General features: G+C 44.5%; 1 long non-coding RNA gene and 1 other non-coding gene across 2 annotated transcripts in view; one reads left to right on the top strand and one right to left on the bottom strand.

Moving 5' to 3' along the window:
- Positions 1 to 24,488, bottom strand: part of LOC137221758 (uncharacterized) — a 65,947-nt gene extending 41,459 nt beyond the window's left edge. The window contains exons 1-2 of the long non-coding RNA XR_010942140.1: positions 24,331 to 24,488; positions 267 to 488 (exon numbers count right to left, since the gene is read on the bottom strand). This is a non-coding gene — a long non-coding RNA (uncharacterized lncRNA). The remainder of the gene's footprint in view (positions 1 to 266; positions 489 to 24,330) is intronic.
- On the top strand, positions 2,451 to 2,523 carry TRNAG-CCC (transfer RNA glycine (anticodon CCC)). Its single transcript has one exon. It is a non-coding gene; the product is annotated as a tRNA-Gly (tRNA).
- Positions 24,489 to 26,826: the final 2,338 nt, after the last annotated feature.

Here is a 26,826-nt window from a genome sequence, read left to right as displayed (position 1 = left end):
TACGCACATCCTCCTATATACTTTAAATCATTTCTAGATTATTTATAATACGTAACACAATGTAAATGTCATTTAAATAGTTGTAAATACAACGTGAATGTTATGTAAGTAGTTTCTGGAGCACAGTAAATTCAAGTTTTGCTTTTTAGAACTTTCTGGAATTTTTCCCCAAATATTTTCAATCTGGTGGTTGGTTGAATCTGTGGGTGCAGAACCTGCAGATATGGAGGACCAACTGTATACATGCCCCATTCACATCACAGTACCTGTGCTTTTAGGAGGCTCCTGAGGTCCGCCCGGCCAGCCGTACTGTGGGTATCCTTGGTAGGGGTACCCCTGAGGAGGTGGGTAGGGTCCCCCCATAGGTCCTGGAGGGTAGCCCTCAGGCCCCATCGGTTGCTGTGGATAAGGTGGGTACGGAGCCGTCGGACCGGGCCCTGGATACGGTGGAGGGTTCCCTTGGTTCATCAGGGACCTGCTGAGTACACCTAAGAGACAGACAATGAAAGTTATTTGCATTTAATCTGGGGAAATCGTTAGGATAAAAACTGTAATCATGAGATCATTTACAAATTGCCTTAAAGATATCTTAAACCTCTTGCACATCTTCAGCTCTGCCCATTTTGTTTCCTTCTCACCATCACAATTGGCAAATATCTTATGTATCTGTTTACCTTTTGTCTGCCCCCCCCACTAGACTACAGGCTGTGACAGCAGGAATCACATCAGTTTGGGGTCATCACCATGACCCTGGAGCTTAGCATAGTGACCGGCACAAGGCAGGCCCCAGTAAATGTGCTGAATGAAGAACCGATTATTATTTTGTTTTTTAATTCTCTAAAATATCCATAAATGTGATTGGATAGCTCTAAGAAGAAGGCAGAAAGTCTAACAGCATTAATTATGAATCAGATCAGCAGAGGCTGACCTGGTGACAGAAATCCTCCAACAAACAGGGCTGGGCCACAATGGGGTTTTCTAACAAGCAGCAACACTGGCAGTGAGTGACCAGTGAGTGTAAAGGTTGCCCCCACCCTGGGCACTGGGTGATCTGCTTGCTCTCCTGAGACCCACAGCTCTGAGCAGTTGAGCAGTATGCTCGGTTGTCACTACACAAAGGGCAGAGCTGTCCACAGAGCATGCCAAGCATCTCCTCTGACCATCCAGGCTCCCAGGACTCTGGAGCACTCCCCAGGAGCCCCCACTTTGTTTTACAGGTTCCTGCTCTCGGTGGTTTGCTTCTGTGAGGGAGGCCATTTCTTCCCAGTCCCCAAAGCCTTTTATCCATTCTCTTGATTGGGCCTGAAGTCTGGAGGGGGCCAGCATCTCCTTTCTATCATCTCTGTAGCCCCCGAAGTGCCTGACACAATGACTTCCTGATTAAAAGCATTACTGGGGAATGCAAAGTACATATATTCTGGATGAACATGATTGCTATCATCTTGCTGCCTTGTACTCACCCCTCTCCTGTACTGATATTTAACGTTTTACCTATCTGAGTAAGTTAATAGAGGGAAGAGTCTCATACTCAAAATTTAATAATTTCACCATTAGTTCTTTTTCATAATATGCAATCAATAAATTCATAAATGACTCTATAAGAAGAACAGAGTAGCCATAAAGTAAGGTTCCCTAGAAAATCTGCATTAAAACAGTGGACTTTGCTGGCTGCCCACGCAACAACCACATCCCCCTTCATAATAAGTCAGATTTCCAGTTAAGTATCCATTCTTTCTTCCTGTAGTTTATGTGCTTTGGGGGAAGCTCATTCCTTACCAGTTCCAGGGTGAGCCCAATCTAACCTAAGCCAATCCAGGTCACCCTTTCCTCTTTTCCATCAAGACTGATTCAAGGACTCCAGGACTAAGCCAATCACAAATGGCATCCTTTGGGCACTCGGATTAGTTCGAAAGTGGTTTGATCAGTTAAAATCTTGGGGCTTGGGCTTCCCTGGTGGCGCAGTGGTTAAGAATCCGCCTGCCAATGCAGGGGACAAGGGCTCAAGCCCTGGTCCGGGAAGTTCCCACATGCCACGGAGCAATGAAGCCCACGAGCCACAACTACGGAAGCCTGCATGACTAGAGCCCATCCTCCGCAACAAGAGAAGCCAACGCAATGAGAAGCCCACGCACCGCAACAAAGAGTAGCCCCCCGCTCGCCGCAACTAGAGAAAGCACGCACGCAGCAAGGAAGAGCCAACGCAGCCAAAAATAAATAAATAAAATAAATAAATTTAACAACAACAACAACAAAAATCTTGGGCCTCTCCTAACACACTCCCAACCTTCCCTTCCCCTTAACACAGTCAAATACATGGTCTAGCAAGGACATGGCCTACAAAATTGCTGACAGCCAATCTGCAGCCGTGAGGGAGCCACCAGCCTTGAGATGAAGTAGATACTTCAGAAAGGTAGAGCAGAAAGAAGGAAAGAAATGGGATTCCAGGCACTTCCCTGGTGGTCCAGTGGTTAAGACTCTGCACTCCCAATGCAGGGGGCCTGGGTTCGATCCCTAGTCAGGGAACTAGATCCCACATGCCACAACTAAAACAACAACAAAAAAGATCCCACAGGCTGCAATGAAGGTCCCGCATGTGGCAACAAAGATTCCGTGTGCAGCAACTAAGACCCAACGCAGCCACATACACACATACATAAATACATAACTAAATAATTTTTAAAAAAATAAAGAAATGGGATTCCAGATGACTTTATAATAGCTCATAAATCAGATTAAAACCCAACCTAGGGCTTCCCTGGTGGCGCAGTGGTTGAGAGTCCGCCTGCCGATGCAGGGGACACGGGTTTGTGCCCGGGTCCTGGAAGATCCCACATGCCGCGGAGCAGCTAGGCCCATGAGCCATGGCCGCTGAGCCTGCGCTCCACAACGGGAGAGGCCACAACAGTGAGAGGCCCCTGTACCGCAAAAAAAAAAAAACAGAAAAAAAAAACACCAACCTAACCTAAGCTACCTCTGTAGAATTTCCACTACTAGGAACCAATAGTAAGGTAAGCTAATGAACCCCTCTGATTGATGTTCAAGCAAGCAGACATTTATGCAGTGCTGACTGTGCCTGGCACTGTGCTAAGTAGTGGGGTATAGAAATGGATATGCTTCAAATCCTTCCCCTGGACAACAGGTTAAAAAGACAAACATAAGGATGGTAGTTTTTAGAAAAGGTGGTAAATAGACTGCTGGGTAGCAGTAGGGGCTTAAACTCAGTTGAGAGGAGGTGGGAGTGAGGAGAGTGTCACTTGAAGGAGGGGATAATAAACTGAAACTTTGTAAGATGAAATTGGAATGGCTAGAAGATCTCTCTTTTGACCTCATCTGCATTCTGTCTCTCATTCTTCTTTCTTCAGGGGCCTGGGAGGGATTCAGAAAAGAACTAGGGTTCTTTCCCTTCTTTGCTCTCTGGTCTATGCCAACGTGGCATCACACTCTGACCTGGAAATGGCCTTTCCCTTTACCCTAAACCAAAGGCTCACGGTGACAAACACTGCAATCATCACGTGAACCTGGGCACCTAACTGCTGACTACTTCTGCATTCCCTCTCTCCTTCCTGGAAGGCTGTGGTAAACCTAGTGAGCCCTGGTTAACACAGAAATCAGTCTCATTAACCCCCCTACAGCTATTCCATTAGTTATTTTTTAAGTCACAGAAGTAGAACACAGCCATCATAACTACTCTTTCCTGAAGTTCAGAGAGTGTGTGTGTGTGTGTGTGTGTGTGTGTGCGCGCGTGTCCTCTGTACTGACCTAATTCCATCAAAACTGTAGTTTAACTTCATTAATCCAACAAGACCCTGTAATAATGATCATTCTCCCTCTAGCAAAGTCTACACCTATATTTCTCTGAAGACACTGCCCTTCTAAGAACAATGAGCAGTGAGAAGGCACAGAGAACAAAGCGTTTAGAACCATCACAACCTCACACCTCAATGTTTCATGACTTTTCTTGATCGATCTATGTGTATCTATTCCTCATTATTCCTGGTACCCTCAAAACTCTCCCAAATGTATGTCCTCCCCTTTCTCCCTCAATCATGTTTCCCCCTCATTTTTAGTATGTAACTTTCTCCCTCTGCCTGAGAAATTGCTTAATGTCTGGGGTCAGGGGAACCCCATGTACTACTCAGATGCACTTATAAAGGCATAACAGATGCTCTACTGTCATGACCAACCCCCACCCCACACTCTGTCCTGTGTTCCCAGAACACAGTCACCTTAGAGGAATAAAATCTGGAACTATTTTGTTTCCTCTAAGCAGGAAAAACATCCCAGTAAGAGAACAGCAAAAGTCATAGAAATAGCATCTGTGTCAAGATCAAAGATTCCAGAGCTGGCATCTTAAAAGCAGGAGTTCACCCAGTGGGAATCCATTGTTCCCATGCTTGTACAGAAGCGAACCCAAGTAAAGAAAGATTCCCTCACATTGACACAGTCTAGTACAAACCACTTAACATAAGCAAAATATAAATGAGCTTTAAATTTAAGGTATGATACAAAACTTTAAAACATGAATGTTTTCCCTTATAAATTTGGTCAGGTGAAATGTAAGCTCTACTATACTAGAGTGTGTTACACTGAGGATCAAATGTAAACAGTGGAAATTGTAGCATTAAAGACAAATCATAGCTCCAAAAGAGACAGCTCAAATCAAGCAGCAGCCAAGATCCATTAAAACTGCATTGAATCTGGGCTTCCCTGGTGGCGCAGTGGTTGACAATCTGCCCGCCAGTGCAGGGGACACAGGTTCGATCCTTGGTCCGGGAAGATCCTGCATGCCGTAGAGCAGCTGGGCCCGTGCACCACAACTACTGAGCCTGCGCTCTAGAGCCCACGAGCCACAACTCCTGAGCCCACATGCCACAACTACTGAAGCCTGTGTACCTGGAGTCCGTGCTCTGCAACAAGAGAAGCCACCACAATGAGAAGCGCACAAATCGCAACAAAGAGTAGCCCCCACTCACCGCAACCAGAGAAAAGCCCGCACGCAGTGACGAAGACACAACACAGCCAGAAACAATAAATAAATAATAATAAAATAAATAAATTTTTTAAAAAACCACTGCATTGAATCTATTTGCAAAAGAATTCAGATTAATGATAGTAAAGATGATCCAAGATCTCAGGAAAAGAATGGAGGCATAGACCGAGAAGACAAGAAATGTTTAACGAAGAGCTAGAAGATCTAAAGAACAAACAAATGGAGATGAACAATACAGTAACTGAAGTGAAAAATACACTAGAAGAAATCAATAGCAGAATAAATGAGGCAGAAGAACTGGTGAGCTGGAAGACAGAATGGTGGAAATTAATGCCATGGAATAGAATAAAGAAAAAAGAATGAAAAGAAATGAAGACAGTCTCAGAGATCTCTGGGACAACATGAAACACACTAACATTTGCATTATAGGGGTCCCAGAAGGAGAAGAGAGAAAGGACCTGAGAAAATATCTGAAGAGATAATAGCTGAAAACTTCCCTAGCATGGGAAAGGAAACAGTCACCCAAGTCCAGGAAGCACAGAGAGTCCCATACAGGATAAACCCAAGGAGGAACACGCTGAGACACATAGTCAAATTGACAAAAAATTAAAGACAAAGAGAAAATATTAAAAGCAACAAGGGAAGGGACTTCCCTGGTGGCACAGCGGTTAAGAATCCGCCTTCCAGTGCAGGGGATGTGGGTTCAATCCCTGGTCAGGGAACTAGATCCCACATGCATGCCACCACTAAGGAGCCCACTGGCAGCAACTAAGGAGCCAGTGAGCCGCAACTAAGGAGCCCACCCGCTGCAACTAAGACCCAGCACAACCAAAATAAATAAATAAAATAAAAATTTTTAAAAAGCAACGAGGGAAAAGCAACAAATAACATAAAAGGGGGGTGGGACTTCCCTGGTGGTGCAGTGGTTAAGAATCCGCCTGCCAGTGCAGGGGACAGGTGTTCAAGCCCTGGTCCGGGAAGATCCCACATGCCGCGGAGCAACTAATCCCATGCGCAACAACTACTGAGCCTGCACTCTAGAGCCCGCGAGCCACAACTACTGAAGCCCATGCGCCCAGAGCCTGTGCTCCACAACAAAGAGAAGTCACTGCAATGAGAAGCCCATGCACCACAACGAAGAGTAGGCCCCGCTCACCGCAACTAGAGAAAGCCCGTGTGCAGCAACGAAGACCCAATGCAGCCAAAAATAAATAAATAAAATTAAAAATTTTTTTAAAAAAGAAAAAAAACATACAAGGGGGGAGTTCCCTGGCAGTCCAGTGGTTAGGACTTGGCACTTTCACTGCTGGGTGAAAGCCCTGGGTTCAATTCCTGTTGGGAAACTAACATCCCACAAGTTGCTTGGGGAAAAACAAAAACAAAAAAACATACATGGGAATTCCCATAAAGTTATCAGCTGATTTTTCAGCAGAAACTGCAGGCCAGAGGGGAGTGGCATGATGTATTTAAAGTGATGAAAGGGAAGAACCTACAACCAAGAATACTCTACCCAGCAAGGCTCTCATTCAGATTTGACAGAGAAATCAAAAGCTTTACAGACAAACAAAAGCTAAGAGAATTCAGCACCACCAGACCAGCTTTGCAACAAATGCTAAAGGAACTTCTCTACGTGGAAAAGAAAAGGCCACAACTAGAAATAAGAAAATTATAAGTGGAAAAGCTCACCAGTAAAGGCAAATATACAGTAAAGGTAGGAAATCATCCACACACAAATATGATATGAAAACCAGCAATCACGAGAAGAGGAGAGCACAAATGTAGGATATTAGAAATGAATTTGAAATTAAAAGACTGGCAACTTAAGACAATCATGTTTATATAACTAGTGGGAAGCAGCCGCATAGTATAGGGAGATCAGCTCGGTGCTTTGTGACCCCTAGAGGGGTTGGATAGGGAGGGTGGGAGGGAGGGAGACGCAAGAGGGAAGAGATATGGGGATATATGTATATGTATAACTGATTCACTTTGTTATAAAGCAGAAACTAACACACCACTGTAAAGCAATTATACTCCAATAAAGATGTAAAAACATTAAAAAAATAATAATAAAGTAAGATTCCACAGGGTGGGGGAAAAAACAAAAAACCTTCATGGGAACCGCAAACTGAAAATCTAAAATAGATAAAAAACGCACAAAAAAGAAAAAGCAATCCAAACACAACACTAAAGTTAGTCATCAAATCACAAGAGAAGAGAACGAAAGAGGAAGGGGAGAAAGAAGACCTACAAAAACAAATCCAAAATAATTTACAAAATGGCAATAGAAACATACATACTGATAATTACCTTAAATTTAAATGGATTAAATGCTCCAACCAAAAGATACAGAATGGCTGAATGGATACAAAAACAAGACCTGTATACATGCTGTCTACAAGAGACCCAATTCAAATCTAGGGACACATACAGACTGAAAGTGAGGGGATGGAAAAAGGTATTCCATGCAAATAGAAATCAAAAGAAAGCTGGAGTGGCAATACTCATATCAGACAAAGTAGACTTTAAAATAAAGACTGTTACAAGAGACAAAGAGGACACCACATAATGATCAAGGGATCAATCCAAGAAGATATAACAATTATAAATATATATGCACCCAACATAGGAGCACCTCAATATACAAGGCAAATACTAACAGCCATAAAAGGAAGAATCGACAGTATCACAATAATAGTGGGGGACTTTAACACCCCACTTTGATCAATGGACAGATCATCCAGACAGAAAATCAATAAAGAAACACAGGCCTTAAATGACACATTAGACTACATGGACTTAATTTATATTTATAGAGCACTCCATCCAAAAACAGCAAAATAAACATTCTTTTCAAGTGCACATGGAACACACTCCAGGACTGACCACACGCTGGGCCACAAAGCAAGCTTCGGTAAATTTAAGAAAACTGAAATCATGTGAAACATCTTTCCCAACCACAACACTCAGATTAGAAATCAATTACCGGAAAAAAAAAAAAAAAAAAACTGTAAAAAAACACAAAAGTGGAGGCTAAACAATATATTATTAAACAACCAATGCAGCACCAAAGAAATCAAAGAGGAAATCAAAAAATACCTACAGACAAACACAATGACCCAAAACCTATGGGACACAACAAAAGCAGTTCTAAGAGGGAAGTTTATAGCAATACAATCTTACCTCAGGAAACAAGAAGAATCTCAAACAACCTAACCTTACACCTAAAGCAACTAGAGAAAGAACAAACAAAACCCAAAGTTAGTAGAAGGTAAGTAATAAAGATCAGAGCAGAAATAAATGAAATAGAGACAAAGAAAACAATAGAAAAGATCAATGAAACTAAAAGCTGCTTCTCTGAGAAGATAAACAAAATCGATAAATCTTTTTTTTTTTTTTTTTTGCTTTTACTTTCATTTGCATTTATTTTTTGCAGCATTTATTCCCAGGCCATAAGTTTTTGTTTCTTCAATTTCTTCTGGGATATCTTTTTCTTCTGGGCAACCTCCTCTTCTGGTTTAGGAACAATCTGTTCTTTTTCAGTAAGGATCATCTCAATGTGGCACGGAGAGCTCATGTATGGGTTGATCCGACCATGAGTTCTATAAGTCCTGCGCCGCATCTTGGGGGCTTTGTTCACCTGGATGTGCTCAATGACCAGAGAATCTACATCTAAGCCCTTAAGTTCAGCATTACTCTCTGCATTTTTGAGCACGTGCAGTAAAAATTCAGCACTCTTTTGGGCCACCGACCCTGCGTCCAGCCCCACTGTTTGGCCTGGGCACACCTACCAACTCCACCATTGTAGCGACGGAATGGCACACACTGCTTTTTTTTTTTTTTTTAAATTTATTTATTATATTTGGCTGCGTTGGGTCTTCGTTGCTGCGCGCGGGCTTTCTCTAGTTGCGGTGAGCGGGGGCTACTCTTTATTGCGGTGCGTGGGCTTCTCATTGCGGTGGCTTCTCTTGTTGTGGAGCATGGACTCTACGCATGCGGGCTTCAGTAGTTGCAGCACGCGGGCTCAGCAGTTGTGGCTTGAGGGCTCTAGAGCGCAGGCTCAGTAGTTGTGGCGCACGGGCTTAGTTGCTCCGCGGCATGTGGGATCTTCCCGGACCAGGGCTCGAACCCGTGTCCCCTGCATTGGCAGGTAGACTCTTAACCACTGTGCCACCAGGGAAGCCCCACACTGCTTCTTTAAAGTGACATCCTTCAGATACTTAGTGGCTTTTCGGATATGCATACCCTTAATGGCCTGGGCTGTTTCACGAGTGTTCTTAAAGTGAACATGAAGATTTGAACCTCTGGACTTGCATGATTTTGTGGGATTTTCTGGGTCAAGTGAATAGCGAACCATTTTTAGAGGTCACCTCAGGCCGCTGACCGGAAAAGCAAATTGATAAATCTTTAGCCAGCCTCATCAGGAAAAAAAGGGAGAAGGCTCAAATCAATAAAATTAGAAATGAAAAAGGAGATGTTACAACTGACACCACAAAAATACAAAGGATCATAACAGACTACTACAAACAGCTATATGCCAAAAAAATGGACAACCTGGAAGAAATGAACAAATTCTTAGAAAGGTACAACCTTCCAGGACTGAACCAGGAAGAAATAGAAAATATGAACAGACCAATCACAAGTACTGAAATTGAAACTGTGATTTAAAAACTCCCAACAAACAAAAGTCCAGGACCAGATGGTTTCACAGGTGAATTCTATCAAACATTTAGAGAAAAGTTTACATCTATCCTTGTGAAACTAGTCCAAAAAATTGCAAAGAGGGCTTCCCTGGTGGCGCAGTGGTTGAGAGTCCGCCTGCTGATGCAGGGGACACGGGTTCGTACCCCGGTCTGGGAAGATCCCACATGCCGCGGAGCGGCTGGGCCCGTGAGCCATGGCCACTGAGCCTGCGCGTCCGGAGCCTGTGCTCCGCAACAGCAGAGGCCACAATGGTGAGAGGCCTGCGTACAGCAAAAAAAAAAAAAAAAAATTGCAAAGAAAGGAACACTCCCTAACTCATTCTGTGAGGCCACCATCACCCTGATACCAAAACCAGACAAAGATACCACAAAAAAAAGAAAATTACAGACCAATATCACTGATGAACATACATGCAAAAAGACTCGACAAAATACTAGCAAACAGAATCCAACGATACGTTAAAAGGATCATATACCATGATCAAGTGGGATTCATCCCAGGAATGCAAGGATTTTTCAGTATCTGCAAATCAATCAGTGTGATTCACCACATTAACAAATTGAAGAATAAAAACCATATGATCATCTCAATAGATGCATAAAAAGCTTTCGACAAAATTCAACACCGATTTATGATAAAAACTCTCCAGAAAGTGCGCACAGAGGAAACATACCTCAACATAATAAAGGCCATATATGACAAACCCACAGCTAACATCATACTCAATGGTGAGAAGCTGAAAGCATTTTCTCTGAAATCAGGAACAAGTCAAGGATGTCCACTCTTGCCATTTTTATTCAACATAGATTTGGAAGTCCTAGCCATGGCAATTAGAGAAGAAAAACAAATAAAAGGAATACAAATTGGAAAAGAAAAAGTAAATCTGTCACTGTTTGCAGATGACATGATACTATACACAGATAATCCTAAAGATGCCACTAGAAAACTACTAGAGCTAATCAATGAATTTGGTAAAGTTGCAGCATACAAAATTAATACACAGAAATCTGTTGCATTGTTATACACTAACAACAAAAGAGAAAGAAACAATCCCATTTGCCATCACATCAAAAAGAATAAAATACCTAGGAATAAACCTACCTAGGGAGACAAAAGACCTGTACTCTGAAAACTATAAGATGCTGATGAAAGAAACTGAAGATGACACAAACAGATGGAGAGATACACCATGTTCTTGGATTGGAAGACTCAATATTGTCAAAATGACTATACTACCCAAGGCAATCTACAGATTCAATGCAATCCCTATCAAATTACCAATGGCATTTTTCACAGAACTAGAAAAAAAAAATTTTTTTTCTCATGAACCATGTGCATGGCTAAAATTTTTTTTAATTTGTATGGAGACACAAAAGACCCTGAACAGCCAAAGCAATCTTGAGAAAGAAAAATGGAGCTGGAGGAATCAGGCTCCCTGACTTCAGGCTATACCACAAAGCTACAGTCATCAAAACAGTATGGTACTGACACAAAAACAGAAATATAGATCAATGGAACAGGATAGAAAGCCCAGAAATAAATCCAAGTACCTATGGTCAATTAATCTATGAGAAAGGAGGCAAGACTATACAGAAGAGACAGTCTCTTCAAAAATGGTGCTGGGAAGACTGGGCAGCTAACATGTAAAAGAATGAAATAGAATATTTTTTAACACCATGCACAAAAATAAACTCAAAATGGATTAAAGACCTAAATGTAAGACCAGATACTGTAAAACTCTTAGAGGAAAACAGGCAGAATGCTCTATGACATAAAACACAGCAATTTCTTTTTCTATCTGTCTCCTAGAGTAATGGAAATAAAAACAAAAATAAACAAATGGGACCTAACTAAACTCAAAAGCTTTTGCACAGCAAAGGAAACCATAAAGTGAAAAGACAACCCACAGAATGGGAGAAAATATTTGCAAATGATGCAACCAACAAGGGATTAATATCCAAAATATACAAACAGCTCATGCAGCTCAATATAAAAAAACAAAAAACAAAACAAAACAAACAAAAACAAAAAACCCAACCCAATCCAAAAATGGGCAGAAGACCTAAATAGACATTTCTCCAAAGAAGACATACAGATGGCCAACAGGCACATGAAAAGATGCTCAACATTGCTAATTGTTAGAGAAATGCAAATCAAAACTATAATGAGATATCATCTCACCCCAGTCAGAATGGCCATCATCAAAAAGTTTATGAACAACAGGTGCTGGAGAGGGTGTGGAGAAAAAAGGGGACCCTCCTACACTGTTGGTGGGAATGTAAATTGGTACAGCCACTATGGAGAACAGTATGGAGGTTCCTTAAAAAACTAAAAACAGAGCTATTGTATGATCCAGCAATCCCACTCCTGGGCATATATCCAGAGAAAACCATGGTTTGAAAGGATACATGCACCCCAGTGTTTACTGCAGCACTGTTTACAATAGCCAAGACATGGAAGCAACCTAAATGTCCATCAACAGATGAACGGATAAAGAAGATGTGGTACATACATACAATGGCATATTACTCAGCCATAAAAAAGAATGAAATAATGCCATTTGCAGCAACATGGACATGGAGACTATCATACTAAGTGAAGTAAGTCAGACAGAGAAAGACAAATATATGATACTGCTTATATGCGGAATCTAAAAAAAATGATACAAACGAATTTATTTACAAAACAGAAACAGACTTACAGACTTAGAGAACAAACTTATGGTTACCAAAGGGGAAACGTGGGGATGGGGAGATAAGTTGGGAGTTTGGGATTGACGTGTACACTATATTTAAAACAGGTAACCAGCAAGGGCCTACTGTACAGCACAGGGATCTCTACTCAATATTCTGTAATAACCTAAATGGGAAAAGAATCTGAAAAAAAATAGATACATGTATATGTACAACTGAATCACTTTGCTGTACACCCGAAACTAACACAACATTGTAAATCAACTATACTCCAATATAAAACAAAAATTTTTTAAAAAAAGGCTGCATTGAACACTCTTATCTGATGATCCCACTCAAGACATGCTCAAAGTCATAGGATTTTCAGTCATTCAACCATACAATGAGAAGAGCAGAAACTATTCTTTCGGAAAGTGGCCCATGGAGGTAAGATCACAATAAAAGACCTCATCAAAGCAGAGATGAAGGAAAGAATAATAGTTTTCAAAGTTATTTTTTTAAATGACAAGACACCTGGTAGCATGGCACTGACCCTGCAGGCAGTAGAGTGGAGAATGTTCCTCTGGAAAAACTGAGCAGCCCGAGGGGAAAAAATTACTGATAATACTCGAGGAGACTCCAATGACTCACCCAGTCACTCCTCAGAAAAGCCCATGCACGCAGAACTTCTAATCAGCTTTTTATTGCCTCATAAATAAATCAATGAACAAGGATTATCAAGACATTTAAGGAAAGCCTGCAACATAAAAAAACAAAATAGAAAAAAGAAAAAACAACCCAAACGTCCAAAAAAAAAGAAAAGAATAAATTACGGTACATCTATATAATAGTTCCTTTGCAATTATTCTCAATTTGAAGCATGATATTAATAGTAAGCGTAGAAAAATGTAAAAGCATGATCCCATTTTCTTTAAAATAAATATTAATAAATGGATCAGTGTTACAGAATGAAGAATTCTACAAGAGACCCACACAGTAGTCACCTAATTTAATAGAAAGGCATCACTGCAACTCAGAAAGTAAAAATTAATCTTTCCAATAAATAGTGCTGGCTATTCTAATGGGAGAAAATTAAAAAAATGAACCTTGATCTCCATCCTTATAAACAAAGAATAATTCACACTGTACCCTGGACACAGTCACACTTTTAGAACAAAGTTTATAATATATTCATGACTTTGGAAATATTTATCTTATGACCCAGCAATTCTACTCTTAGATATATACTGAAGTAAAATGAGCACGTAAGTCCACCAAAGACACATGTAAGAATAGTCAGTGACTTCCCTGGTGGTCCAGCTGTTAAGACTCCGTGCTTTCAGTGCAGAGGGCACGGGTTCAATATCTAGTCAGGGAACTAAGACCCCACATTCCCACGTGCAGCACAGCATGGCCCAAAAAAAAAAAAAAAGGAATGGTCAAAGCAGCTTGATTTATTATAGCCCCAAACCGGAAACCATCCAAATGTTCAACAACAGCAGAACAGAAAGATTACGGTACAGTTATACAATAGACACTGCCCAGTGATAAGGAAAGAACAATTACTACATGCAGCAACGTGGATGAGTCCCACAGACAATGATGAACAAAAGCCAGACTCAACAGACTTCACACTGTAAGACTGCATTTATATGCGGTTCAAGAACAGCCAAAACGAATCTACGGATATTGACTGGAAGAGGCACAAGAGGAGATTTCTGGGATGATGGAGATGTTCCACATCTTGAGCTGAGTCATGATTACATGGAACAGTTTTGGAGTTGTACATTAAGATTTTCATGCTTTGGCAGACAAGCCTGGGAAGGGCTGAGGGGACCGTCCTGAGAAGCCTTGATTAAAATGGGAAAAAAAAAAAAAAAGATTTTCATGCTTTAAGTGTACAGTAACAGTAGACAGACAAAATTTGGCTAGAAGGAAAAAAACATTTATAGTGGTTTTCCCTGGGTGCTGGAATTATTGGCAATTGTTATTCTGTATGTTTGAAAATTTCAATAAGGAACCTATATAGTCAGAAAAAAATTAAGTCTTCTTAGTGCTTTTTGGTATTTTCATGTTACCCACCTCTTTTTTTTTTAAAATGCCTAGAATGCTTCTGTAGACCCCTTCTAGTGCCCCAACTTCCCTTCCTATTATTAATTTTCCCTTGTGGATAAACTATTTTATATCTGCTCTTCACTGCTTTTTACAGTGATTTTTGTAATTGTGGTTCTTTTTTGTGGGGGGGAGGCACTCCATGCGGCATGTGGGATCTTAGTTCCCCGACCAGGGATCGAACCCGTGGCCCCTGCAGTGGACGTGCAGAGTCTTAACCACTGGACTGCCAGGGAAGTCCCATGATTCTTTTTTTCACAAGACACTTCAGCTTCTTAAGTTCTTTAAATGTTTTTTCTCTGCTTCAAACTGAAAAGTCACTTGGCTAAGTACCAAACATGGGGTTAAAAAAAAAATTCTCTTGGTTACATGCAGACTTCCCCTACCTTGGGACTATTCTTATCTTCAAAGCCAGAAGTCATGCTTATCCCTCCATCTTTACATATCCTTCTTGGGAATTTATAAAATTGTAAAGTTTTTTTTTAAAAAAGGGCTGATTTTACTCTGAAGACCTCCTCTGTGTCTTTTCTGAACTCCCTAATTAGGGATCTTTGTAAATAGATTATTTTATATTCTAGGTCCCTCAGTTTTTCTTGATTCTCATACCCATAATTTTGGGTATTGTTTGTTGGGCTAAAAAAAGCTTTAGAATTACTGGTTTGGTGCTGCTCTATCATCTCAGGTTTACAGTTTTTGTTAAATTTTGGCATTGCTGTGTTCGTTTATTCCATTCACACAGTCATTTGTTCCTTCTATAAAAAGTAGAGACAGGGCTTCCCTGGTGGCGCAGTGGTTGAGAGTCCGCCTGCCAATGCAGGGCCCCGGTCCGGGAAGATCCCATATGCCGCGGAGCGGCTGGGCCTGTGAGCCATAGCCGCTGAGCAGCTGGGCCCGTGAGCCATGGCCGCTGAGCCTGCGTGTCCAGAGCCTGTGCTCCACAACGGGAGAGGCCACAACAGTGAGAGGCCCGCGTACCGCAAAAAATAAATAAATAAATAAATAAAAATTAAAAAGTAGAAACAGTAGGTCAGGGAAGTCAGAGAAGGCTTCTAACGGGAAGCAATGATCACACTGAGAGTTAGGCAGAAAGGGAAATGCGGATTACTCAACCTTCACACTCTGGTCAGAGATAACGCTCACAAACAGCCTTACTAAGAGTAGACTTTCAGGATCACTGCAGCTTCTTTTTCTATAGTTATCCTTTATCTCTTTTAATAGGAGTCATGTAATTTTATTCGTTTGCTTGTCAGATACTATTGGCAAACCTAATCATTTGTTTATTCAACATTATTAAGTACTTATTACATGACAAGCCCAGTACTGAGGATATGAGAGAAAGAACTCTAGCGGCCTTCCTCTTCGCCTTCAGTATCACTGATAATAGAAGTAAAATAATTGGGACTTCCCTGGTGGCATAGTGGATAAGAATCCACCTGCCAATGCAGGAGACGCGGGTTCGATCCTTGGCCTGGGAAGATCCCACATGCCACGGAGCAACTAAGCCCATGCGCCACAACTACTGAGCCTGTGCTCTAGAACCCGTGAGCCACAACTACTGAGCCCACACGCCTAGAGCCTGTGCTCCGCAACAAGAGAAGCCACTGCAACGAGAAGCCTGCCCACCGCAACAAAGAGTAGCCCCTACTCGCCACAACTAGAGAAAGCCCGCACGAAGCAACGAAGACCCAACACAGCCAAAAATAAATAAAATAAATTTATAAAAAAAATAATAAGTAATCTAGAGATGATTTAAAGTATTCAGAGGATGTGCGTAGGTTAAATGCAAACCCTATGCCATTTTATTTACGGGACTTGCGCATCCACATTATTTTGGTATGAAGGGGTCCTGGAACTACTGAGAGATGACTACACACAGTAAAAAATGAAAGATATCTTTGGGTAATGTCTGCCCCATGGCTTTTAGGAGAAAATAACCTATTTCTTCACTCGTTGAGCAGGAAAGCCACACTTCTAGATGCTTCCAACAACCATCCAGCTACCACTGAGAACATGTTTTGTCCCAGCACCAGGGCAGGATCCACAGCTGTGAACAGTCCCATGGGTTTCAAGCCAACCTCACCAAGGGCCCCTTCTCCAGCCTTTACTAGTCACGGATGGTCCTCTGCAGAAGCCAGAGGACTACCTGAATGTAGGACAGCGTTCTGCCTTCAGCTTCTGGAAGGACACCCCAAAGGTGGACCTCACTCAGCCCCTTGTCTGACAGCTCCCATAATGCCAGCAAGCCCACCCCCCCACTGCCCACTCCCCCCTTGGGAACTCCAACCACCAGCTGCGTCCCACCCCTCAGCTCGGGAACTCCGGTCAGCACCCCACTGATGCTGCTATCTTAAAGCCATGGGGAAGTGAAGGCTGGCTCCTGCTCAGAAAAAAAGGCTGGGGACCTCTGAATTACATCTAGTCATGGGATGTACAGGAGAGCATTGTAACTCTGGAGCTTCAAACAGCCAGCCCTCAAAGTGACAATGGAGGGAAAATGAGCCCAGCAAGAGGGAGGGTAGGAAGCAAAAGCAGCAGTGAACAGAAGGGAAAGAAAAAGGGAAGAAAGCTGTTAACAGAGAAAGTGAGTTGGGGAGATTAAAGAATAGGTTAGAGCAGGGAGAGAGAGAAAAGGGAGGAACTCTGCTCCCTGCCAACTTGACAGGACACACTAGAAAGGGACAGTCTATCCCTCCCAACAAGCCTGACAAGGCCACTTCCCAGGCCAGGTCCCTCACCAGCACAGCCCCTGAAAGACAGGCTCTGCCTGCCCCCTCCCAGAGCATTAGACTAGGCTTTGTGGGAAAACTGAAATCTTGACGGCTTAGAAAAAGGCCCCTACAGCTTCATGTGCTGGCAATTTAACTAAGCACTCCTGGTTCCTGCCGGCTACCAGCCCAGCCCTGGCTTTGCTCCACCATTAAAGCACGCTCTCCTGACCGACCCTCTGCGGGAGCGGCAGCTCAGTCAGCACCGCAGGGCGGCTTTAAAGGACAAGAGTGAATTTCACTGAACACCAGCAAGTACCAGTCACACCTGCCATGTGAGCACCCTAAGGACCAGACATCCCAGGGCAGCTCACTCCCCCCGCTTTCATTTTCATAGAATTTTTTTAAAGGAATACGCATTATGGACAAAAAGGTTAGAAAAAACACATGCTAGATGATAACTTCAGAGTTCTGTCATTAGTAACATCCACCAAGAGCAACTGTATGTATGGAAGACAAGGGGCCCAAAGTAGTATGGAGTATTGAAGAATTAAAAACAAACACAAGAAAACAAACTGCATCCACCCTGAACAAAAACCTGCGTTTTCCAAGAGCGCACCTGCACAGAAAGAACAACAGAACACAGCATCAATAAAGTCACATCCCTGGTGGAGGGCCTAGAGTTTAATGTAGTATACAGGCTCACCACCACTCGGGCCTCCTTCTGGCAAACCTCATGTCAAAACACCAGTGTTTTCAACTGACTGCATGTATTTCTTTTTAGTTCCTACGTTTTTCACTCTGCTGTCTTCCTGGTGTCATATAGCCATGCAGAGTTTCAGAAGATGGGATTCAAGGGGTCCTCTCTGAAGGCCTGCCTACCCCCAAACCATTCCTACCACCTGTTTACTGCCACCTGAAAAAATTAACAGAGTGAGTCATGTCTTTGGATGAAGGCAGTATTTTTCCAACTGGAGTATGTGGAACAATTTGGGGAATGTGGACAGACAACTTAATTTTAATAGTTAGGCTTTTTAATATTTGCTTTCTATTTGTGGCAGGTGATAGTGGTTTCCAATTTAAGCCAATCATAGTTTCCCTTTCAAATAACTTTTAGAGTTTTTAAAAAATGGCATAATTTAAAGAAAAATGTTAAATAATAGTACTGATGGCAAAGAGATAAGACAAAAATCATGCAGGTGGAACACAAATTAAGTGTGAGAAACAGATGAAGCACCCACCTCCAAGCCCTTAGAATGCAACCACCCCTCGCTGGAGTTCTGCCACCATCACACATCACCAAGATTTAGTTCAGCAAAGTCAGCAGAACCAGAGGACGCAGAAATTGGATCAGAGATTGATGAATCACACCAGCCTTTAGAGAGGGTGCTGCGGAAGAAAGGCTGGGGGTGGGGGAAGGGGGGACACGGGGTCTGGGGTCTCTGGGAAGCTAGCGGGCAGCAGGAAAGCAGTAAGTATAGGTTTAACGACAAGGACTCATGAGATAGGCACGTTCCTATAGAAGTCCCCCTCTTCACACATACTGTCCCCAAATGATCCTGCCCGAGGTCCCAATACAGAAAGCTGATGGGTGAAGTACTGAGAGCAGAAGTCTAGCACCACTTCCCAGGTCTTCCTATTCCCAAATACCTTTGCAATTCAATTGTTCCCCACCCCTGCCTTTCTTTGAACACTGGCCAGGAGGCCAGGTAGATTTCAGTCGTGATTTATTTTCTGGGCCAATTCTCTTGAGACTAATGACTCTTTAACACAAATCAGAGAACTGATGAAAGGCATCTGTGAATAAGGCATTACTCTCCAATGAGTAAATTCAGGCAGATCAAACCCTCCCCTCACCATGATTACCAAGACTCCCTTAAATCATTCACACACATCACCACAATAAACTGAATATCACGATAAAGAGAGTCACACAAATTTTTTGGTTTCTCAGTGCAGATGAAAGTTATGTTTTCACTATACCGTAGTCTATTGAGGGTACAATAGCATTATGTCTAAAAAAATAATGTACACACCGTAATTTAAAAATACTTCACCACTGTGGGACTTCCCTGGTGGTCCAGTGGTTAAGACTCCGTGCTCCCAACGCAGGGGCCACGGGTTGGATCCCTGGTCAGGGAACTAGATCCCACACGCATGCTGTAGCTAAGAACCGGCGCAGCCAAATAAATAAATAAAATAAATATTAAAAAGAAAATACTTTATCACTGAAAAATACTAACAAACTTCTGAGCCTTCAGCGAGTTGTAATCTTTTTTGCTGATGGAGGTTTGAAGTATTGCGAGAATTACCAAAATGTGACACAGAGAAACAAAGTGAACAAGTGCTGTTGGAAAAATGACGCCGACAGACACAGGGTTGCCACAAACCTTCTATCTGTAAAAATCGCAGTATCTGCAAGGCCCAACAGATCAAAGTACAATGAAACGAGGTATGCCTTTAATCAAAAGGTTCAGAAAAATATAAACCATCCTTTGTTTTTGACAAAGCCATACCAGACTTGCTACCCACAGACACTGGATTCAAACCATTTATCTCCCTTGCTTTTTTTTTAATTTTTTTTTTTTTTTTTTTGGCTGCGTTGGGTCTTAATTGCTACGTGCAGGCTTTCTCTAGTTACAGAGACTGGGGAGCTACTCTTCGTTGTGGTACACAGGCTTCTCATTGTAGTGGCTTCTCTTGTTACAGAGCACAGGACTAGGCGCGCGGGCTCAGTAGCTGTGGTGCATGGGCTTAGATGTTCCGCACCATGTGGGATCTTCCCGGCCCAGGGATCAAACCCATGTCCCCTGCATTGGCAGGCAGATTCTTAACCACTGCGCCACCAGGGAACTCCCTCCCTTGCTTTAGAACTGAGGGCCCATCCAGTTTCCTAGCTCTGGTTTTGAGGCCTAAATCAGTACTAATATTCCACATACGTCTCCTAAAAACTACAAAAGAAGTCATTCTAAGCTCACTGCCTTTTGAAGAGCCCTTTGTATATAGTGCCCAAAATGGTGTGAACCTTTTTGGCCAGAGCCTGGAGGGTCAACTCATGCCCAGTCCCCTTGCTTTTAAACTGCTGTGTGTTAATTGCTGACTCCCATTGTACAGCCAAGCCAATTAGTAGGGCTGGTCAAGCGTGAGGAGCTTGGAGGCCTAGAACACAGCACTCAATTCAGCCTGAGAAAAACAGGAAGCCTCTCCTGTCAGAACTTCCCTGTGAGAACTATGCCTAGACAACAAACGTCACAAGTCCGAGAGACGGATGTTGTAGTTCTGTAGTTCCCTGGGCACATCAGCAAGCACTTGAATCTCTATCTGATGGAGGACTGGCAGAGCGACTCAGGAGAATGAAATTTTAAAAGATGACTATTTCACTCCTCATTCAATTTAGTGAGCATTATTGCCCACTTCAGTCTCTGAAATGCTTAGTAAATAACTCCTTTAGGGTTGAAAGGATGTAGGGTCCAAAACCCAAGAAGCTGCAAGGTTTACTCCAGGCACTCTAAACCAGCTGGATAAAGTGTGAAACAGTCTGAACTTATTTACGTATGAAATGCAAACATGCACTTACCCTCAGGTCTCCAGATCTGATTATTGGCTTATTGGTAACCAAGCCCAAATACACCCGGAAACAAAAACAAAAAAGCCTTAGGGTGCTGAATGAGGCTTTTACCAAAAAAATTTAAATGTTCACCTCTTTTTTTATTTCACTGCATCTCAAAAAAATATCAATCATCCAAAAATTAAAATATTCTGCTTTAGAGGAGCTCAAATTTCATAAAAGCCTCCCATTAATATTCCTTCAGAACCTCTGTGAAGGACTTCCCTGGTGGTGCAGTGGTTAAGAATCCGCCTGTCAATGCAGGGGACACGGGTTCGAGCCCTGGGCGGGGAAAATCCCACATGCCGTGGAGAAACTAAGCCCACGCGCCACAACTACTGAGCCTGTGCTCCAGAGCCTGTGAGTCACAACTACTGAGCCCGCGCGCCTAGAGCCCGTGCTCCGCAACAAGAGAAGCCACCACAATGAGAAGCCCACACACCACAACGAAGAGTAACGCCCCCCCACACCCCGCTCTCCACAACTAGAGCAAGCCCACGCGCAGCAACAAAGACCCAACAGAGGCATAAATAAATAAATTTATGGGGGGGACCCTCTGTGAAGCCTTTCCTTTCGGCGGAGCGCGGTGGCAAGATGGCCGTGCAGATTTCCAAGAAGAGGAAGTTTGTCACTGACGGCATATTCAAAGCTGAACTGAACGAGTTTCTCACTAGGGAGCTGGCTGAAGATGGGTACTCTGGAGTTGAGGTCCGAGTTACACCAACCAGGACAGAAATCATTATCTTGGCCACCAGGACACAGAATGTTCTTGGTGAGGAAGGGCTGACGGATCCAGGAATTGACTACTGTGCTTCAAAAGAGATTTGGCTTCCATGAGGGCAGTGTAGAGCTTTCTGCTGAAAAGTTGGCCATAAGCGGTCTGTGCTCCATTGCCCAGGCAGAGTCTCTGCATTACAAACCGTTAGGAGGCCTTGCTGTGCAGAGAACCTGCTATGGTGTGCTGCGGTCCATTACCCCGTTTCAAGATTGAGGACTGTTTCCAGCCAAGAAAGGAGGGCCTGCCCTTGGGTGACAAAGGTGCAGGCCTAGAACGCTCCGTGGGGGTCTCTGGCTCATACCCTAGCCCTGGTTCCCACCTGGGCCCAGTTCCCCTTAAGGGAGGGTATTTCTGTTCTTCAACAGAACAGCCAGGCCTGGTGTTTATCATTGCTTGTGTTGAGGGAAACACTATCTTTCTTTCCTAACATTGAAGTCTTAAATTCTCTACCAGTGGGAACATTTGTGGGGGCAGCCGGGGTGAATGAAAGCAGAAAATTTCCCAAAACTCTCGGCCTACTTAACCGCCCTGACAGCACATAGTTACAGTGTCTGGGGGAGGGGGAGCGGACTGTTTCCAAAGGAAGCATGATTAGTTGGCCGTTCCAAATAATTCCAAAGACCATTTAGAAAATGGTTAACAGTTTTTTTAAAATGTGGCCCAGAAATCTAACTTCCAGCGATTCTTAATATTATGGGGCTTCTGGAGAGCCCTGTAAAAAGCTCTTTCATAACAAGCCCAGCCAATGAATAGGTACACGGGGAGGGGGGGGGACTCTTCAGGTAAGTAGAAATATGTGGTAAACACACATTGCTCAATGCTCAAATGACTTGTCTTAAGACATGTTTTACAGAGAATGATGTGGCTGATCTGACTGGGAAGCTCGCTCTCCCCAGCTGCCAGCACTCTGGATTTGTCCTCCCTTGAGTGCTGTGCTGGTTTCTCCGTTTAATGCATAAACCAGCTGCAGCCACCTTGCCAAGTTCTCAGCAATTCCCTCAACTGCCTTTTACTGTACAGGATTCCTGGAGTCCAATTCTGTTTTCTGGAGTCAAACAAATACAAAACAAATTGGTGAGAAGTTTCAGCTATTTCACTTCCTCCCAGAAAACAGAAGTTTGTGAAAGGTTCAATCTAAAAAGGACAACTGTGTGCTTTTTGTTGTTGTTCACAGGATCAGTAAATTTCAGAGCTGGAAAAAAACCCATATATCACCAAATCATTCCTCTTCAAAAATCAAAATATCTTCTTCCTATTTCTCAAGAATTTAAGACAAAATGGCCAATTAACACTTAAGCAGCCTTACCTAAGAAGCCCACAAACTGAGGGTAGCAGGTAGGAAAGGGGAACTCTGTTCTACAATTAACAAAGAGCAGGGGACTCCTTTCAGCTTCCCCAGTGCCCCCATTCATGTTTGGGGCACTGACTATCCTTCAATAACTTCTCTGCCATTAAATCTCCTACCACTCGCTCAGGGTTGGGTTTCACCCTGGGGATAAGAGGTGTTTGTAGAACACTCTGAAATTTCTAAAGGGTAAGTGCTGTGGACAATACAACCTCAGTGCATATCAAGGGTAGCAAAGCCCTCAGAGAGTCATTAACTCACCCGGCCAAATGAGAAGAGAAAATGAGCCGCAGCTGCGTGCTTCCTTTCCCGCATAAGAAGGAATTTTTTAAAAATCTGCTAACAATGGCCGGGGTAATTAGCACCTGGCTGCCTGCTCCCACATCCTTGTCTGATACAAAGATTTCAGAAGCAAGGTTCACAGAATCCCAACGGACCAGAGTTCTAGGCGTTGTCACCTCTTTTCCAGACTGTCAACTGCCTCCTCGGTGTCTCCCCATCCCAGTGTTCCCCTACCCCAACCCAGCCGACGCTTCAATGCCTCCCCACAGTACACAAACCCTCAGCTGAGCGCTCAAAGAGTTTTTCCCAACCGGCCCTAACCTAAATCTCCAAACTTCCCCTCCGCCCCCAAAACCGCCCTAGCACTCGGTCCAGTAAGTCGCCGAATCGTCTTTCCCTTACCTCCAGCGCGAGGCTCAAGGTCTCCTTCTCCAGAGGTCCCCTTTCCCTCCCTCTACTCTTCCAATGCCCACAGCTGCCGGAGATTAGCCAGCCGCCCCCCTCAGGGCTCCGCTCAGATTTCACTTCCTCCAACAGGTCTATTCAGATCCCTAGACACCGTTCTCAATAGTGAAGATTCCTTTTCCCCCGCAACACTTTTCCTGAACACCCCCGGCCCCTGCTCCCACCCGAGGGGCTCCCGAGCGCTCTCCCGCCCCCAGCAGGCCCGGCTCAGAGCACGGAGTGGATCCCCGGCAGCGCCCTAGAAATCGCAGCCCAAGGCGAAGAGATGCAGAAGCCTCCCGCAGACGTCTCCCGAGACCGGGTGTGGCGAGCCCAGCTCTCAGTCAGCCGACTTCTCGCAACGCGGAGCCCCTTAGTCCACTGCCCAAAGGCCGGGCGGGCGGCGCTGGATCTTCCCAGCCTCCGCCAGCGGCGCTGCGACGGGACCCGGAGGAGCAGCCGCGATGAGCCGGGGTGGGCATCGGGCCGGCTGCAACCGCTCCCCAGCTCCTGGCCTCTCTCCCAGCCCGTGCGCGCTCCTCGGCCGGAGCCGGCCCATCCCGCCCCGGGGCCCTTCGCTCTTCCGGCGCCCTCTGGGGAGCTCGGGGGTGCGCAAAACCCCGGAAGGGCCCTGCCCGCGCCTCACCCCCTCCCTGGTCCCATCTTGGCCGGGTCCGGCTCCGCCGCACCTTACCTCTCTTCTCTTCGAAACTGCTAGGCACTGGTTCGGCCCGGACCCGCTGGGATCAGACGAGACCGCACTAGTCGCGCCGCACCTGCCAAGGAGCGAGTGAGGAGCCTGGGCGCGCCTGACGTCACAACCGGCCCGAGCGCCGCGAGCTCAGAGTCACCTGATCACCTTGGCAACCCGCACGGGGCGGGGCAAGGCGGTGGGCGGTGTCATAGCAAGAGCCCAGTTCCCTGCAGCTGGTCCTGGAAGCGCCTCCTGAAGCGCTCCCGGGCTGTTGACGACGCGGAGCCTCGAGGTCCGTCTCTGGCCTGGCTGCTCAGGCCTCCGAGTTGGGATGGATACCTGAGACTCCAACAGGCACAGGCATCAAGTTCGATCAGTGCTCCGAGACTCCAGACGTTATCCCCTCGCCGCCAGTGCAAGTGCCTGGCTGGCAGGGCCTGTGTCCCCACCATACCCGGTTCAGTGCGTGGCACGCAGGTTCGCTTGTGGGCTGCTCCTCTCCGTGTCTTCTGGGTCTAGACCCAACTAGGTTCGAGGGTTTGCTCCGCGAACTGTACCTGAGAGGGCTGGGGCTGAGGCTGATAACTGGATTGCTCTTTGGCAACTTTCCCCATAAGCCTCTCAACAAGTAGTGCAGCCTTTGCTGGAGAAAGTAGTAAGACTTAATTCATTCAGGAGAGGGGAGGAGACGGGCTGTAGCCCAGTCCCAGACCTCCTGTCCTGAAGGCCTCCTTCTATTCCAACAGAAAGAGAAAGCACTGAAACACTCCCAGAGCAAAGCCTAGAACAAGCCCGGACGTCCTACTTGAAAAGCTTTTTTGTTTTTCAGATTAGATATCGATTTTCTCAATTTCCTCCCCTTGCTCACTATAATTGTATGCCTGCACCTCTATGACTTTCCAGTTGCTAGACATAGACCATCAGCTTCAAAATGAAAATCTAACACTCCATGGAGGTCCTGGTTTGAAAGCCACTGCTTATTTCGTCCCTTCACTTTCTGAGTTCCATTTAAGTTTTACTCTTCTAGTCCCCGCACCACTATGGAGGTTTCATGTATGTCGTCCTTCCCTCTCAGCCTGTGGGATTTTAAACCAAAAAGTTATTTTATAAATAACTTCTAGTGAGCACACTAGGATGTGTGCAATGAGCAATGAGCAATTCCAGGCTGCTTGAGGCACGATTCTTGAAGATCAGGAGTTTATCGGTGGTGTACCTAATATCCAAGTACCACCTGTGCTGTTTACTTAATAGTTTCATTTTAAGTGACACTTCTTTATTTTTATACATTTATTTAAAAAAGAAACTAGCAGGACTTCTCTGGCAGTCCAGTGGTTGAGACTTCGCCTTCCAATGCAGGGGATGCGGGTTTGAGCCCTGGTCAGGGAACAATGATCCCACAGGCCTCGTGGCCAAAAAACCAAAACATAAAACAGAAGCAATATTGTAACAAATTCAATAAAGACTTTAAAAATGGTCCACATCAAAAAAAATCTTTAAAAAAAAAAAGAAACTAGCATACAAACGGGAATAAAAGACAGCTGTGAAAGATAAAGTAGAGTCATGACTCCAGTCAGAGGTGTACTAATAGGAGAGAAGAGATTTAAAACATGAGCCCAGGTCCCAAAGGGCAGAGATTCGGAGGCAGGAAGATGGTGGGAGCAGGGCAGGGGCAGCCACACCTGGGGTGGCAGATCTGAGGAGGGGAACTCCAACTGCAGGTTAGGGACAGGTTGGGGAAGAGTTGGGCTAGAATGAGGTTTGAGGGAGGCAGTGGAGGGGAGAAGTGCTAGGAGCAGAGAGAATGGAGAAGGGATCTAGAGAAAGGAGAAGGAGCAGTGGTTTGGGGAGAGGCTGCTGAATGGAAACGTGTACTAATAGCATTAAGGGAAGGGAGGCTGAGAGGCTGCAAAAGTGAGGACTGCAGAGAAGGAGGAGCAGGTGAGAAGAACCTGATGTAGGCCCGAGGGGAAAGCACAGGGCCTCTGAGGCTCTACTGTGGGCAGGGCAAGGTGAGGGTGAGGGCCAAGGCGGAGATAACTGCCCCTGCAAGGGAGCGAGGCTGGAGAGGGCAGCTGGGACATATGGGGTCATGCTGGGGGAGAAGAGATGAAAGAACGGTGTTTTCAGTAAGGTCCTTGGCCACTCCCCTTTTACTGAGCTGCTTGGGTGTGACAGGGCATAACCACCAAAGGAAAAAATAGAACGTTCCCCACCCCCATCCCCACCACCCCCTTGAGGAAGGAGTGCTATCAGATGAGTACAAACTCAAGGAATGTTACTTGGCAGCATCCAAGAACCAGAGACATGGCCAGGGAGCACATCCCACATGACTCTTTTCTAGGATTTGACCTCAAGTCCCAGGAGTAAGCAGCCAGCCAGATGTAGAAGTCACTGGAGTTTCTTCACAAGTTTCCATTCCCAGAAATAAAAATGTCTGTGTGGAAGGTCCTGACGAAGCACATTTTTTGTGAAAGTCCATTAGCCACTGGAACTGCA

This window comes from Pseudorca crassidens, chromosome 3 (genome assembly GCF_039906515.1).
Source record: "Pseudorca crassidens isolate mPseCra1 chromosome 3, mPseCra1.hap1, whole genome shotgun sequence".
Classification (NCBI taxonomy): domain Eukaryota; kingdom Metazoa; phylum Chordata; class Mammalia; order Artiodactyla; family Delphinidae; genus Pseudorca; species Pseudorca crassidens.
Note: the sequence above shows the minus strand (reverse complement) of the source record. Positions and strands in the feature narration are given on the sequence as shown.